General features: G+C 35.3%; 1 non-coding gene across 1 annotated transcript; it reads left to right on the forward strand.

The window, feature by feature from the left end:
* The first annotated feature begins 14,154 nt into the window (after nt 1-14,154).
* Nucleotides 14,155-14,260, forward strand: LOC121212878 (small nucleolar RNA R71). The gene has a single exon (XR_005908251.1). It is a non-coding gene; the product is annotated as a small nucleolar RNA R71 (small nucleolar RNA).
* Nucleotides 14,261-16,889: the final 2,629 nt, after the last annotated feature.

Below are 16,889 nucleotides of genomic sequence, written 5' to 3' on the forward strand. Positions count from 1 at the left end.
AAATCTCGATTGTACTCTACCCCGCGTTCAATCTGATCCAAAAATCAAATTTAATAACATATTCAAAATAACTTTTCATCAACAATAATTAAATATATCTATTATACCATGTTATACTATTCAACAATTCATATAGATATTAAATTTTAAACTGTACAAACTTACCTGAACTGAATTGTAGTAGTTGCAGAAGTTCAGGAACTATTCCATAATTTTTCCTTTTCCACGTATATCGACTGGATCTTGATCTAAAATGTAAAATTCTTAAATTATTAGCTTACATTTCACCTCTCAATTCACTTTACATTTTATACCCTTTTTTTAATATACACAATTACCCCTAATTTTTACAATTTTGGCAATTTAGTCTCTTAACCTGAAAATCATCAAATTAACCATTTTTCTCAAGTTAATAATCCAACCGAATATACTAGGTCCTTAAACAATCCCTACTAAATATCAAACTCAATATCAAACCATGAAATTTATACATTTTCACAATTTAATCCTAAAATCAAAATCTAACAAAAATCACTTCACAAAATCATCAAACAACTTAACCAAAGCTTCAAATACATGGTTTTGATAAACAAAATATTCAAGATTCATCAATGGAAACTTCTAAAATTTTTAACAAATTCAAAAACGAAGGTACGAGCTAGCTAGACCTAGTTCCAACAATCTCAGAAACATAAAAATTACAAGAAACAAATATAGAAAACACTCACATGCAAAGCAAATAGCTTGGCTGATTCTCCTAGCTTATACAACCATGAATTTTGGGCTATGAAAAGTAAAATGAAGAAGAAAACTTATTTCTTTTACTTAATTTTGTTTTGATTTTATTAAAATTACAATTTTTCCATTGAAACATATTATTTTATCATTTTCCATGAGTTTGTTGTCCCATTATATTAATTAGGGCTTAATTATCACTTAAGTCCTTCCTCACTTATTAATTAAACCATTTTATTACTTTAATACTATAATTACTATGTTTTGCACCTTTTACAATTAGTCATTTTTCCTTAATTAATTATCTAAACGTTAAAATTTTCGAACTAAAGTTTAATATGACTCAAATGACTTTATAAATATTCTAAAAATAATATTTATGAGTCGGCACAATGAAAATTTGTGTTCCAAAACCATTGTTCTGTCACCACTAAAAGTTGGGTTGATTTAGATCTACCAAGGGAAAAGCAGCCAATGTCGACCCAATTGCTGCCCAAATCAGTTGGTTATCATATTTTCAAAACAACTCTTAACCTTCTCCAAAATCTTGTTCCAACCCCTCTTCTTTTTGTGCATTCTCACTTGTGGCGTTAAGCTAAAATTAATAAAGCCATCTCAACCCCTCTCCCTACTATCAAGGGCCAGCCATGAGAAGGGGGATTGGCTACTATTTTTAGCCAATTCCAGTTGTCATCTTCAAGTATAACTATCCCCTTCACCTCCTCATATCTCATCCCACACATCCCTCACTCATCTCTTCATTAACCATTCACTTCTCTCATTCACTCTCCTTTGCCTTTTCATTTTTTTTCTTCCCTTGCCAATTTCTCATATTGATAACGAGCTAGAAAGCCTCTTGGAGTAGTAGCAATCAAACATCTTAAAGGCCTTTGATGGACAAAACAAGCAGGGAGGAAAATAAGCAGACTAGTCTAGCTTCGGAGAATCACCTAGATTTGTCTTCTAGTTTCCTTCTCTTAATCTTTTCAGCTTATTCTGTGATCATAAACATGAATGTTTATTTTTTTATGCTTCTAATTTAATTAAGATTACTTAATTCTTTTTTGTGTTAGATTGATTACATTTTGTTCGCTTAAATCTTTAAAATCATGTTTGTACTGTTATAGGCCTTGGTAATTTGTTCAATTAGATAAAATCATGGTTATGTTATTCTTGCATTATAATTTTAAGGTAATAAATGAATTTTAAGTCCCTATGGGTATGATAACTCGACATACTTGTCACTTTATTACATATTACGATTGTGTACACTTGCACATTTCTTTCATTTCGACATATTAATCAAATCCTACTCCTAAACTACTAGGGTTTTTAAGTGTGTCTAGGATGACTTAGTTACAGCAAACCGCTAATGTCTTATTTATAGAAATGTTGGCAGTCCAAAAATTAGGTCTTCGGCAATCCTAATTCTTCGTATAAAGTCAATTGTGCAGACGAAAATAGCCTTGATATTCTTGGGTTACAAGTTGACCTGTGTCACGCCATAGCCCTTGCATGGTGTGACACGACATGCATTTCATGCCTTGTACCATTCGTTCCATGTTTTGACGGCTTGGGAAACTTGTGCATCACTCGTCCCTTTCTTCTATGTCAATTGGCCTATAAGCCTTCATCCTACACACTCAATTGAACATATTAGCACTACCTAAGTCCAGTGTCAACCTAATAGGTCACAACACTTACAAAATGTGTTAAAAAAACACTTATTTTACTAATATTTAATCCTAAGTGCTAAATATTAGAAATTTAATGTAAAATACTAAATTGCCTAGAAAACAAGCTCCTTAAGTATGGAAATAGACCAAATTAACTACTACATTTTACAGTAGGTCGGTAACAAAGAAATATTTAAATTTTTGTTTTTATTTTTGCTTAGTTTTAGTAATTTTTAGTTGAATTTTTTTTCTTTTCTTGTGTGCTTGTTTGTGCTTGAACTTGTAGATATAAAAGTGATTAAATATAGCCTAAGAATAAATGATTTTAAATTGCTTGCATTTAGACTAGTTAGTTCAATTTGTTAAACTATAAATAGGAAAATGAAGTTAAACGTACCAAATAAAAAAGGTATAAACAAGTAGGCATAAATGTTTGTTTGAATTATAGGTTGTTTGAATTTTATACTCAGTTAATGGAATCCACAATTGTTGAAACGGTATAGTATAATAAGTATAAAAACCTTACAAGTATGTGCTTAAAAAGGAAAATTAATGAGAGAACAAAAGCATTGTGAGAGTTAAAAACAAAGTGAGTGTGATAAAAGCCTAGAAATGTTAAAAGCCATGGGAGTGAAGAGTGAATAAATTTAAATAACTCAAAAATATGAGTAATTGAAAAATCTCACTCATATTGGCACAAATTCTTGTGAATTGCTTATACTTGTAAACACTATATTAAAGTTCAAAGCATGGATAAAAGAAATTGAGTAAGTAGAATTCGAACCGACTATTTTCTTCAACCATATATGTTATACTCGTGTATATGTTTTGATGGAATTATATGTTTAGATTTCTTTAACTTGTTTACTGTGTAACTTATTAAACTAGCATGTTTGAAGTAAAAATATGAATGGTTTAGACATCTAGCTAGAATTACTTGTTTAACAGATTTTTATATCTCAGATGTTTCGAAACCAATCTCGTGTATGAAACATGCTCAAGTACATTATTGTTTTGTATGTTTTCTCTTTTTTTTCATTTATTTTTGTTTTGTTTACTTAAGGACAAACAACGAGTTAAGTGTGGGGGAATTTCATTGTGGCAAATTAGACTATTCTCAGCACTTAATGATCTTGTTTTTAGGTCACTTTATGTTATTTTAATTCATTTTCAATTTTAGTAACTTATATTTAATTTCTAGTAAAATAATAACTTTTACGCATAATTTAGCTTTAATTGACCTAATGGGCTGATACAAGCCTAAGGTAGTTTTAATGAGCTTAACTGATTGCGCAAGACACCTATTTTTAGGCCTAAGAGCTTCAAGAACAACAATCGAGTTGCAACACGAGCTTCCAAGGTTGTAACACAGTACAACAAGCTCCAGAGTTTAAGTTTAAAGTTGTGTGTCACTACATAGCTATGACGAGGGCCAGAAATTGAGCGAGGGTGTTTTCATCTGCACAAACGATATTTATCAGAACTAAGGCTTGTAATTGACCTATTTAAAGCAGGTATTTATGCCTATAAATAGCAGGGCTTAGGCTGAGCTATGGGAGGCAAATAGGAGCCAAATTTTAAGGTTTTAGTTAGTAGATTTAATTTTAATTAGGTTTTTATTTTAGTTCCAAAGTTTTCTTTCTTGTTTCAATCTTGGATTCGATTTGAGTCCAAGCCTTCATTATTTTATTATTCAGTATTTTCTTTTACTTTTCTCTTGCAATCGTCGATATCTAGCTAGTTGTTAAAGGAATTTTCGCAACCAAGCACATCCAGCATCTTAAACGGATTGATTTCTATTCTCTTCTCATTTTAGTTTAATTTGTGTGTTTTGCATAATTAAATTATTTCTAAGGAAAATGGTATTTAGATTCATGAGTAGCTAATTCATGAGTATCTAATTCCTTTAAAAAGATTAACGAGCGGATGTGGGGGTAATTAACGGAAGAATAAGGATTTACCTTAGGATTAGTTAGCTTAAATTATGCATGCTTAAACCCTAGAATTGGCGACCCTAGAAAGTAATTTAGGTAGATATGTCAAAAGGATAAGTCTACCAAGCATCTCATAATTTATCCCAATTTGAACTATGAGGTCGAGAGATAAGTGGTTTTTATCGATTAATTAATCAGTTAAAGATCAATAGGTAATAATTGGTTAGTTATTACCTAATTCATTAAAACCTAAGTTTTGAAGTTAATTACTAACACTGAAGTGACTTAATCTTCTGCCTGTTATTCGAGATTTCATTGATTGTTAATTTGTTTTTAGTAAACTTAGTTTATTTTAGGATCTTAAATTTTTTTTATTTGTCATAATATAATTTTCAGTTATTACTATTTAGACCTGTTACTGTAGAAAATAATATTAAGTTTAATTTATCCTCCCTTAGGTACAATCCTCGGAGTACTTCCAATACCCCATTGTACAATACTATATTACAATTTGACTCGTATACTTGCGGACACCATTGCTTTAACTTCATATCTTTATGTTGCAGTATTTTCAATCCAAACATTTGCACGTTTGGCAGCGATCATTTATCTGCTATTCTCGTACCCTAAATCGCTTCGAGTGTGGGCTCAAACAACCATGAATTAAATACAAAACCAAAAATGTTTTTTTTACTTTCAATAGAAAAAGTAAACCTCTCTCTATAAAAATTGATAGAATTATTGTTCCCAGAAAGTATAATTTATACTTAGAAACAAATTATCACTATTTTCAGACAAAATAACAATATTGAAAACTTATCTGTAAATAGCTCTACTCGTGCCATCTATTCATAGGGAGAAATTGAATAATCTTGGTTGAATTAGTAGAATACAAATAATACTTATATGATAGGAAAACAAGTCCCCTAATTCTACTAAGAGAGAGTGTAACACCACTTACCCGTATCCGACGCCAGAACAGGGTCGAAGTGTTGCCGGACTTAAACATAAACATTCATATAAAACCGAGTCATAAAATTTCGTCCCAATTTAAAACTTTTAAATCACATGCAAATTGTCCCTTATAAAGGTCTACAAGACCCGAAACATACACCAGGAGCGGTTCGGGACCAAACCGAGAACTTTCGGAACCTTTTAAAACACTTAGAAAATTTTTATTGTTTTGGAGAGTCACACACCAGTATGGGTAGGCCGTGTGGTTACACATACCTGTGTGGCTCGGGACACACTCGTGTCCTCATCCCGTGTAACTCTTTGACTATGACATCATTGACAAAATAAGGTCACACGGCCAAGTCACATGCCCGTGTGCTTAGGCCGTGTGGCGACTTAAATTCCAAAAATTAAGTGCAAACTTCACACGGCCTGGACACATGCCCATGTCCTATGGCCATGTCCTTCACACGGCTGAGACACATGGCCGTGTCTCTACCCATGTGTTTACTACTGGGCATTCTATTTTGCCTACTTAGGGTGCAAGGGACACACGGCCAGATCACACACCCATGGGGCAAACCATGTGTCACACATGGCCGAGACACATGCCTGTGTGTCTAACCGTGTGGACAATTTCTAGGCTATTTTCCAAGCCATTTGCCACCCTTAAACACTCACACATTTGTACGCACTTCATGGCATGCAACATGGCACATTTGATTATTCAAACATTCACATTCATGATTAAACTATGACCTAGCAAGGTCAACATGTCACCCCTTCAAATTATCATACTTTCATATGGCATTCCACGCCAATTTCATTTTTATATATCATCTTTACCAATTTACCTTCAAGTTACACATTTTCACCACATTTACTGCATACTTATTAACCATATCACAATCATTAAACGTAAATGCCAACCTTCACACTCATCAACCCCAAACAATCATAACCATATTAACGCATCAACATATTTTCATGCGTGCATTGATAAATAGGGTTACAACGTAGAATAATCAATATGAGCCACCTCTCATGGCCATATACAAAATAATCATGATACCATCATAAGCCAACACATTTGGCTAATCAATATGACACATAACAAAAGGCCAAGTCCCTATACATGCCATACTCAAAATAATAAGGCTAGTTATACCTCAAATGTTCAACTGATAGTGTGACCGTGCCTCCGACGTCTTCCGATCCCCGAGCTCACTTGGCGAAACTATAAGAGATGGAAAAGAAAGGGGGTAAACATAAAGCTTAGTAAGTTCACATGCAAATATAATGCAACTTAAACAAACATAGATCATGCATTTAACATAACGAACATAACCTTGCGTTTTATCAATTCTCTTGAACTTATTTCTTATATATATGTATACATGTTCTTACCACAAACTTATTCTATTTCATGTCATCCACATGAGTTCGATGTACATACCTGTGCCACTTGCACGTAATAACTTACTTTCTTGTCTTGATGTAATCATTAAAGTTTCTCATTAAGCTTCTCTTGAACTACCCATTGAACACTCGAAATACTATTGGATACATCGGAAACTTGCACCTAAGTGCCTCATATGTAGCCAATGCTACTCCATATCTCAGACGACATGTTGCTCACTTACGAGCTACTCATGGGACTGCTCATACAATCCGTTAGGTATCCGTAACACATACCAGACTACCTCGCCATTAATAGTATATACGAGACTAGTACCCGGACACCAAAATATGTGTCATACATATCATGAACTCAAACCAGAACTCAATGAGTTCGGATGTCACATATATCATGAACTCAGACACAAATCAATGAGTTCAGATTACATGATTCCTAGTGACATGTCACTTGTATCCTAAACTATTCCTATGGTTCAAACGGGATTCTTTGATACCACATTTCTGTTGAACTTGCTCATAGTGTCGATTTCAATGCTCGTAGCACTAATCACATACTCATGGAGTAATTAAGGCATCATTTATAATAGAAATGTAAACATTTAATCACATGGCACAACATCTCATTAATTATATACATACTTACCATACATGCAATATCAAGCATTTAAAAAATGGTACATGTTGCATTATTTGGAAATAAACTTACCTCAGTACAAAAATGATAAAAACGAGCCTAATCCCCATAAACCTTGTTCTTCCCCCGATCAATACCCGAATCACGTTTTTCTTAATCTATAATGCCAAATTTAACTTTCTCAATACACACATTACTCGTATCAACTTATAACATATACTTTGGTAAAATTATCTTTTTACCCCTAACTTTTCACTTATTTACACTTTAGTCCCTAGGCTTGTAAAATGGAATACATGCAAATTCTTGGTTATCCAAGCCTAGCCAGTCCATATTCTACCTCATATCAACCCATATTTTCCTTTATTTCACATTTCTACTATTCATTTTTACACATTTTATAAACAAGTCCTTTTTAGTTGTTTTCACTAAAAATAACTTAGCAAAATATGTTTATCACACATCAAACATTCATATTATTCCATTGAACATCAAAATACAACCATGTTACACATGGGTCAAATTTTTTGCATGAACCCTAGCTCAAAATAATGGTAGAAATGGATAGATCATGCTTAAATAACTTAAAAAATGCAAAGAATATCAAAAACAGGGCTAGGAAGCACTTACAATCAAGCTTGAAATGTTGAAAACCCTAGCTATGGAGTTCCTTGAAAATTTCGGCACCCTTAGAGAAGATGGACATCATTTTTCCTTTCTTTTTCCCTTTTTTTATTTACCAAAAGACAAAAATGTGCTCAAGGCCTTTCTTTCAAATTTTTCCTAGTCATGCCCATTTTTGTCCAAATTTTTAGAACTTGGTCTAATTGCTATTAAAGGACCTCTAATTAATAATCCAATGCAATTTCATGCTTAGATCTTCTAGAACACAAGTTTTGTAACTAATTCAATTTAGCCCCTGATCGCATGATTCGTAACAAGTAATAAATATTTATAATGAAGATCAAACCTAGACTAACTATTATCGTGATGTAGGCAAGTGTACCTATCGAACAGTAGTATAGTTTTAGCAAGGCCGGATTGTCGAACCCAAGGAACTAAAAGTACTAGTAATGACTGTCTTTTTATTATCTAGCCTAAGAATAAAAGGGTTTGTTTTAATTAACTAATTATCTAAACTAAGAACGCACAGAGAAAAGAATTGGGGAATTGCTTTTGGGAAAATCGATTGACTTGAGACAATACTTAAGGAAAAATCCACCTAGACTTTACTTGTTATTCTGGCTCCGAATTGGACGATTTATTCATTCAACTTGTTCCGTAGAGATCCCTAAGTTATGTTATTATCCCTATTCAAGACTAATAACGTCTAATCCCTAGATTGAATAACCGAGACTTTTCTCTAATTAACACTCTAGGGTTGTATTAACTCGATCTATGAATCCCCTTATTAGGTTTCACCCTAATCCAGCAAAATCTTGTCACCCTATTTCTAGGCGCGCAATCAACTCCGCTTAATTATGACAAATGTACTCTTAGACAGTGTCTATTCCTCCTTTGAATAAGAGCGTGTCTTGAATCAGTATCCTGGGATATCAAAACAAGAATTAAGAACACATAATTAAAAACAAGTTAAATATTTATCATACGATTCAGAAAAAAATAACAAGATTCGTCTTAGGTTTCATCCCCCTTAGGTATTTAGGGGTTTAGTTCATAACTAAATAAGAAAACATCTCAGAAGAATAAAGAATACAAAACATAAAGAAAACCAAAAACTCTTGAAGGGAAATTGAGGAGAGATCTTCAACCTTGATGATGAATCCACCTTCCGAGATGGATCAATCGGCTTTATTGGGGTAATTCCTTACCCCCTTCTCTGTCTCCCTTTTCTTCCTCCTCTAGGGTGTATTTATAGGCTTTAGAATGCCTAGAAGCCCTCAAAATTGGCCTTTTCTGAATTGGACTCAACTTGGGCTCGGCAGGGACACACCCGTGGCACACGCAAGTGTTCGATTACTTCAAGCCGTGCTCAAGCCTGCCAAATTGACACGGCTGTGTGGTCTACCCGTGTGAGGAGGTCCAGGTCGTGTTGATTTTGTACTTTGGCCCATTTTCTCCATTTTTGGCCCGTTTCTCGTTCCTTTTGATCTCCTATGCTCTCCTAAGTATAAAACATGAAATTAAAGCATTAGGAGCATTGAATTCACCAATTCTAATGAGAAATCATCCATAAAATGCATTAAATATGGGGTAAAAATATGTATAATTTACGGTTTATCAAATACCCCCACACTTAAGCATTTTCTTGTCCTCAAGCAAAATTCTCAACTCATAATCAAAATAAATTCTCCTCAACTTATAATTCTTATCGATAATATCTCAAAATAATCCATAGGTAATCATACATTGAGAATTCAATTAAAAGAACATAAAAGTTTCAAACATTCCAAGTTGATTATTTAATCATGCAAACATAGGTGTCTCTCCGCATCTAAGTAATTACCTTTGATTCAGAATATCACAGAGTTTCACATCCTCACTAAAGATTCACTCAAATCACTCGAGGTGTTTAAGGACAATAAATGAAGCACTCAATAGTCAATAATGAAAAGTTATTACCATAGGCTTGCATGAAAATCAAATCTCCACCACTATAATTTAAGATAATACATCAATCAAAAGGTCTTTAGAGGGTTGTAGTGTGGCTTGGTTAGGGGGTGTGGTCACAAGCTGAAAGAAAGGGTTAGAATTGAGATTGAATTAAAAAATTACCTAACTAGAAAAAGAGTTAATCTTCACTTGCGTACAACAGAGCTTATTCTCAGAATATGGAATTACTAATATATATACATAAATTTTTTTTAAGAACAAGTTAAATATTCATAGACTAACTTATTACAAACAAGACATAGCTAAGCAATTTCCTCAACTCAAATCTCGACAAAAATAGGGATTAAATTAAGGGGTTTCAGCAATAATGGATTAAAGGTTAATATTAAGGGTAATACAAGAAATGACTTATTAGGCTCAAGGGGGTTTACTAGGGGTTAATCGTGGAGGTAGGCTTTTCATGGCATGAGTGGGTTAATCCTAAGTACCTTAATCATTTTGATATATCAAATCAAATGGTGTGGTCTCGACATGCATAATCAAGCAAGTTCTAGAACAACAGTTCAATACTGACGCACTCAAAGCAATAATAAAAGTAAGCATGAAAGAATTAATAGATGCTCAAAAGGCTCAAAAATCTCACAAAAAAATTATGGCTTTTTGATGTTTAGACTCGTGAATTCCAATTCAAAGTAATACCTAGACTTGGGGAAACAACCTATAATTTTAAATTCTCAAAAATCAACTTATCATGCTTGATTCTCTAATGTCTTAAAGTTTAAACAATAAATGCATAAATGCCTATATTTTAATTCAAGATATATCAATCAAAATCATAAATCAATTAAAATTTATCCTAAATATGATATGAGAGCTTTTCAAGAGAATAAGGTGATCATTCAGGGATTTTTCTGATAATGAAATAAATACCCCCCGGCACTTAAGATGTACATTGCCCTCAATGTACAAAGATAGATATTTAGAGTATAAAGATAAGATAGGAAGAGAAGTGAAACTTCCTGTATGATGAAATCCTCGAACTAGAGTTCTGGAGAGGAATTGGTTCGAGAGTGGAGGAGGATACTCCGGCGGTCGTAGAGATTCATTAGGCCATAAGTCCTGCACCAAAAGAATATTATATCTAGTGGTAGCTATGGTCGTGGTCGATCAGGACATGGCAATCGTGGAGAACCTTTCCTGGTGGAGTTTTAGTTTCTATGTGACGATGAGCTTAAGAGCTCTATATAACTGTGATAAAATTAGGAACTTTTTAGGGGATATTAGGATGAATAATTACTTAAAAATAAAATTTCTAAAATCCAATAAAAATAAAAAGTAGTTTCAATAAAAATTAAAAACATAAAAGAAGAAATAAATATTTCTAAACATCTTCATCGCTGATGGTTCGCGAGGTGGGACTGGCGATAAGATGTGGAGGTGCTGACAAATCTACTGTAGAGTAGCATCAATGTTGTCAAATCGTTGAAAACACTGCTGCTCAAATTGGGTGAGGTGCTCAGAGATGTCAGCATATGAAGCCGCTACATGAACTGGACGAGAGGGTGGTGGTGGCTGGGTTGGTGGGCCCTCGTGCTGTGAGGGGACATCATCAGTAATGTCCTCATAGGCCTCCTCCTCGGTAGATTGGGTGAGACGATACTGGGGAGGGTAGGTTCCTCGGCGCCTAGGACCACACCCGTGAACTCTAAAAGTGAGCCCATGTTTTTCGAATTTTGTGATTTAGGTCATGCCCGGCTACTATCCCACACCCGTGTATCTTGGACTGTATGGCACATGGCCATGTTGCACAGTCATGCCTAGCTTTGTTTGCTTCTCCTACGCCCGTGTGTTAGGGTACCACGCCTGTGTATTGTTGTCCACGGCTTAATGGCACGGGCGTGACTCACGCTCGTGTTGAAGAAACAAAATCGAGCCTTGCCTCTGGCACGCCCGTGTTTTTCTATTCCCATGCCCGTGTTCACCTATCAAGTTCACCCACGGCCATGTTGCACGGCCATAGGGATTTATCACATCCCGTGTTTTGGGAAAATCATGTCCTGCTTCCACATGGCCGTATCGCACGGCTTTAGGCACGCCCGTGTGTCTGGCCGTGTGTGCTGAAAAACTTTGCAGTTCAAAGATAAAGTTAATGATTTAAAGTGTTAGAAATTAAAAATAAAGAAATCAAAATATGTTAGTGCTTGGGTTGCCTCCCGAGAAGTGCTTATTTATAGTCTAAGCTCAACTTACCTCTCTAGTGAATGGTCAGGGTGGTTCGAGGAGTTTTTACTCATCATTCCTGCTATCAATCTCATCAAAATAGGGTTTTAATCAGGTGTTGTTTACCTTAAAAGTGCCAAACTTGGAGTGACTCACCTCCACCGTGTCGAATGGAAAAATACTGAGTACTGTAAGAGGGATTTCCTCATTCGGTGTGGTAGTGACAATGTGAGGATCTACGGCATCTAGTATAACTTTATCGCCAACCTTAAGTTGATTTGGAGAGGTATTGGCCTTGTTTTGGCATAGTTTCGATTTATCATGTGTTCTCGGTTTGTGTGCTCGCCATTCGTCTAGCTCTTCTATCCGTAGCCTTCATTCTTCATAAGTGCGTCCTCTATCATTTCTGGAACATGGCTCGTGAACTTCTTTGAAGCTCAATTTCTGCAAAGTCATATTGTCAGTTTTAGTAGATTGGTGTGGACTATTACCTTCAATGTTCGATGTGATGCCAGAATTACGAGCTTGAAGGGTGATCGTGTCGTCTCCCAAACGAAGCATAAGCTCACCTGTGCCAACATCAATAATTGTTTTAGCAATTGCTAAAAAGGGCCTCCCTAAAATTAAAGGGGTGTTATTATCCTCCTCTATGTCTAGAACAACGAAATCAACGGGAAATATGAACTTATCTACTTTTACTAGTACATCTTCAATAATACCCCGAGGAAATCTTATAGTTTAATCTGCTAATTGAATGCTCATCTTAGTTTGTTTAGGTTTCCCAAGACATAGTTGCTTGAACATTTTGTAAGGCATGACGTTAATACTAGCCCCTAAATCAGCTAATGCATGACTTATATCTAAACTACCAATTAAGCAAGGAATTGTAAAACTCCCTGGATCTTTCAATTTGTGGGGTAGCTTATTCTGTAGAATAGCTGAGCAGACTACGTTTTGCTCCACATGTGACGCTTCTTCCAACTTTCGCTTATTTACTAAAAGCTCTTTTAAAAATTTCATTGCATTTGGCATCTGTGACAAAACTTCAATAAATGGTAAGTTAATATGCAATTTTTTCAAAAGTTTGAGGAATTTACCGAATTGTTCGTCTGAGCAGTCTTTCCTTGTCGCATTAGGATATGGGATACAAGGTTTATATCCTTCATTCACCATTCTGTTATGACTTACCTCACCTTTACCTTTGCTCACCACAGTTTCTTGCATCAATTCTGGCTCAAGCGCAATGAATCCTTCCTTATCTTGAGTACTAATTGCATTGAGGTGTTCCCTTGGGTTAGATTCAGTATTACTTGGTAAGCTACCTTGTGGTCATTCGGAGATTAGTTTGGATAGTTGGCCTATCTGAGTTTCGAGCCCTTGGATTGATGCTTGTTGATTCTTAAGTGCTGCCTCGGTATTTTGGAAATGGGTTTCTGATACCGAGATGAATTTAGAGAGCATCTCTTTAAGGTTCGGTTTCTTCTCTTGTTGATACGGTGGCTGTTGAAAACCCTAAGGATTTTGTGGCTTTTGATTCCCTTGACCACCGCAGGAGAAATTTGGGTGGTTCCTCCAACCTGCATTATAAGTATTACTGTATGGGTTATTTTAAGATCTAAAGTTATTATTACCCATATAGTTGACTTGTTTCTCTTCGGTTGTAGGATTGAAGGATTGATATTCTGTATGCACACCTCCTCCACTTGAGTCACACCTCATTACTTGATGTACCTACATAGAAACAAGTAAACCATCAATATTTTTATTGAGGAGTTCTACCTAATTTGACAGCATAGTAACTGAGTCGATGTTATAAACGCTGGCTGTTTTTGTTGGCTTAGTCTTCATGACTTGCCACTGATAATTATTCAGTTACATTTCTTCAATGAATTCATAAGCCTCGTCAGGTTTTTTGTTGTTAATGGTTCCTCCAGCAGCTGCGTCAACCATTTGCCGAGTCGAGGAATTCAGACCATTGTGGAATGTTTGTACTTAAAGCCAAAGCGGTAAACCATGGTGAGGGCACCTTTGCAATAGATCCTTGTATCTCTCCCATGCATCGTAGAGTGTTTCTAAGTCCATCTCACAAAATAAGAAATATCATTACGTAACTTAGCCATTTTAGCCGGCGGAAAATATTTTAGTAGAAATTTTTCTGTCATTTGTTCCCAAGTAGTAATTGACCCTCGTGGTAACGAGTTCAACCATTGTTTAGCTTTGTTCCTCAATGAAAAAGGAAATAACCGAAGACAAATGACATCATCAGAAACGCCAATGATTTTAAATATATTGCAAAATTCCAGAAAGTTTGCTAAGTGAGCGTTGGGATCTTCATCCTACAAACCATCAAACTGAACAAACTGCTGTATCATTTGAATTGTGTTAGGTTTCAGTTCAAAAGCATTTGCAGCTACAGCCGGTCTAACTATGCTAGATTCAGTTCCTGTTAGAGAAGGTTTAGCATAATCATACATAGTACGTGGAGCACGATTTTGATTAGCCGCAATTGCAGGAGGTAGCTGATTGCCTTGATTTTCAGCCATCCCTTTGGTTAGAGGTTGAGTATCATCTTCTTGCTCGTTCTCTGTGTATCTTAAGCTTCGCCTGATTTCTCTTTGGTTTCTACGAACTGTACGATCGATTTCTTTGTCAAAAAGTAATGGTCCCGACGGGTTTCTTCTAGTCACAAACTAGGAAAACCTGCCAAGAGAAATAAAAAGTAAATTAATTAGTAATAATTAAATTGCAAGAAAAAAATAAATGGCTAAAGTAATAAAAATTGAGTGTTCCTAATATTTTCAATCCCCCGCTACGGTGCCAAAAACTTGATCGCGTGATTTGTAACAAGTAATAAATATTTTTAATGAAGATCAAACCTAGACTAACTATTATTGCGATGTAGGCAAGTGTACCTATCGAATAGTAGTATAGTTTTAGCAAGACCAGATTGTCGAACCCAAAGGAACTAAAAGTACTAGTAATGACTGTCTTTTTATTATCTAGCCTAAAAATAAAAGGGTTTGTTTTAATTAACTAATTATCTAAATTAAGAACACACAGAGAAAAGAATTGGGGAATTGTTTTTGGGAAAATCAATTGACTTGAGACAATACCTAAGGAAAAATCCACCTAGACTTTACTTGTTATTCTAGCTCCGAATCGGACGATTTATTCATTCAACTTGTTCCATAGAGATCCCTAAGTTATGTTATTATCCCTATTCAAGACTAACAACGTCTAATCCCTAGATTGAATAACCGAGACTTTTCTCTAATTAAAACTCTAGGGTTGTATTAACTCGATCTATGGATCCCCTTATTAGGTTTCACCCTAATCCGACAAAATCTTGTCACCCTATTTCTAGGTGCGCAATCAACTCCGCTTAATTATGACAAATGTACTATTAGACAGGGTCTATTCCTCCTTTGAATAAGAGCGTGTCTTGAATCAGTATCCTAGGATATCAAAACAAGAATTAAGAACACATAATTAAGAACAAGTTAAATATTTATCATACGATTCAGAAAATAATCACAAGATTCGTCTTAGGTTTCATCCCCCTTAGGTATTTAGGGGTTTAGTTCATAACTAAATAAGAAAACATCTCAAAAGAATAAAGAATACAAAACATAAAGAAAACCCAAAACTCCTGAAGGAAAATTGAGGAGAGATATTCAGTCTTGATGATGAATCCATCTTCTGAGATGGATCAATCGGCTTCCTTGGGGTAATTCCTTACCCCCTTCTCTGTCTCCCTTTTCTTCCTCCTTTAGGGTGTATTTATATACTTTGGAATGCCTAGAAACCCTCAAAATTGGCCTTTTCCGAATTGGACTCAACTTGGGCTCGGTAGGGACACGCCCGTGTTTGATTACTTCAAGCCGTGCTCGAGCCTGCCAAATTGACACAACCGTGTGGTCTGCCTGTGTGAGGAGGTCCAGGCCGTGTTGATTTCGTACTTTGGCCCATTTTTTCCATTTTTGGCTCATTTCTCGTTTCTCGTTCCTTTCGCTCTCCTATGCTCTCCTAAGTATAAAACATGAAATTAAAGCATTAGGAGCATCGAATTCACCAATTCTAATGAGAAATCATCCATAAAATACATTAAACATGGGGTCAAAATACGTATAATTTATTGTTTATCAGTCCCCAAAGTCAAATTGGACATTTTAGGCATAGAATTTATTCATCAAATTTCACAAAAGCATGCAATCATATCATGGACCATCAATTAATCATAAAATAATCATTTCTATTTCAGATTTGTGGGCTCAAAACCACTATTTCAATTAGACCCTAATTCGGGATGTTACAACTCTTCCCCCCTTTTTAGGGGTTTTTGTCCCTGAAAATCTTACCGATGAAAAGGTTCTGGTATTGCTACTTCATGGCCTCCTTGGTTTCCTATGTAGCCTCTTCAACCCCATGTCTTTGCCATAGTACCTTCACCAAGGCAATGTTTTTGTTTCTTAATTATTTAACCTCTCGAGCCAAAATCTTAACTGGTTCCTCACCATAAGTCATATCCAATCGAATCTCGACATCTGTCGGTGAAATCACATGCAAAGGATCCGATCGATATCCGCTCAACATAGACACATGGAACACATCATGAATCTTTTCCAACCCTAATGGTAAGGCCAACTGATAGGCAACAGGCCCTATTCTCTTGGTGACCTCATATGGCCTTATAAAACGAGGACTCAACTTGCCTTTCTTGCCAAACCTCAAAACCATTTTCCA

The sequence above is a fragment of the Gossypium hirsutum genome, chromosome A13 (assembly GCF_007990345.1).
Source record: "Gossypium hirsutum isolate 1008001.06 chromosome A13, Gossypium_hirsutum_v2.1, whole genome shotgun sequence".
In the NCBI taxonomy this organism is placed as follows: Eukaryota; Viridiplantae; Streptophyta; class Magnoliopsida; order Malvales; family Malvaceae; genus Gossypium; species Gossypium hirsutum.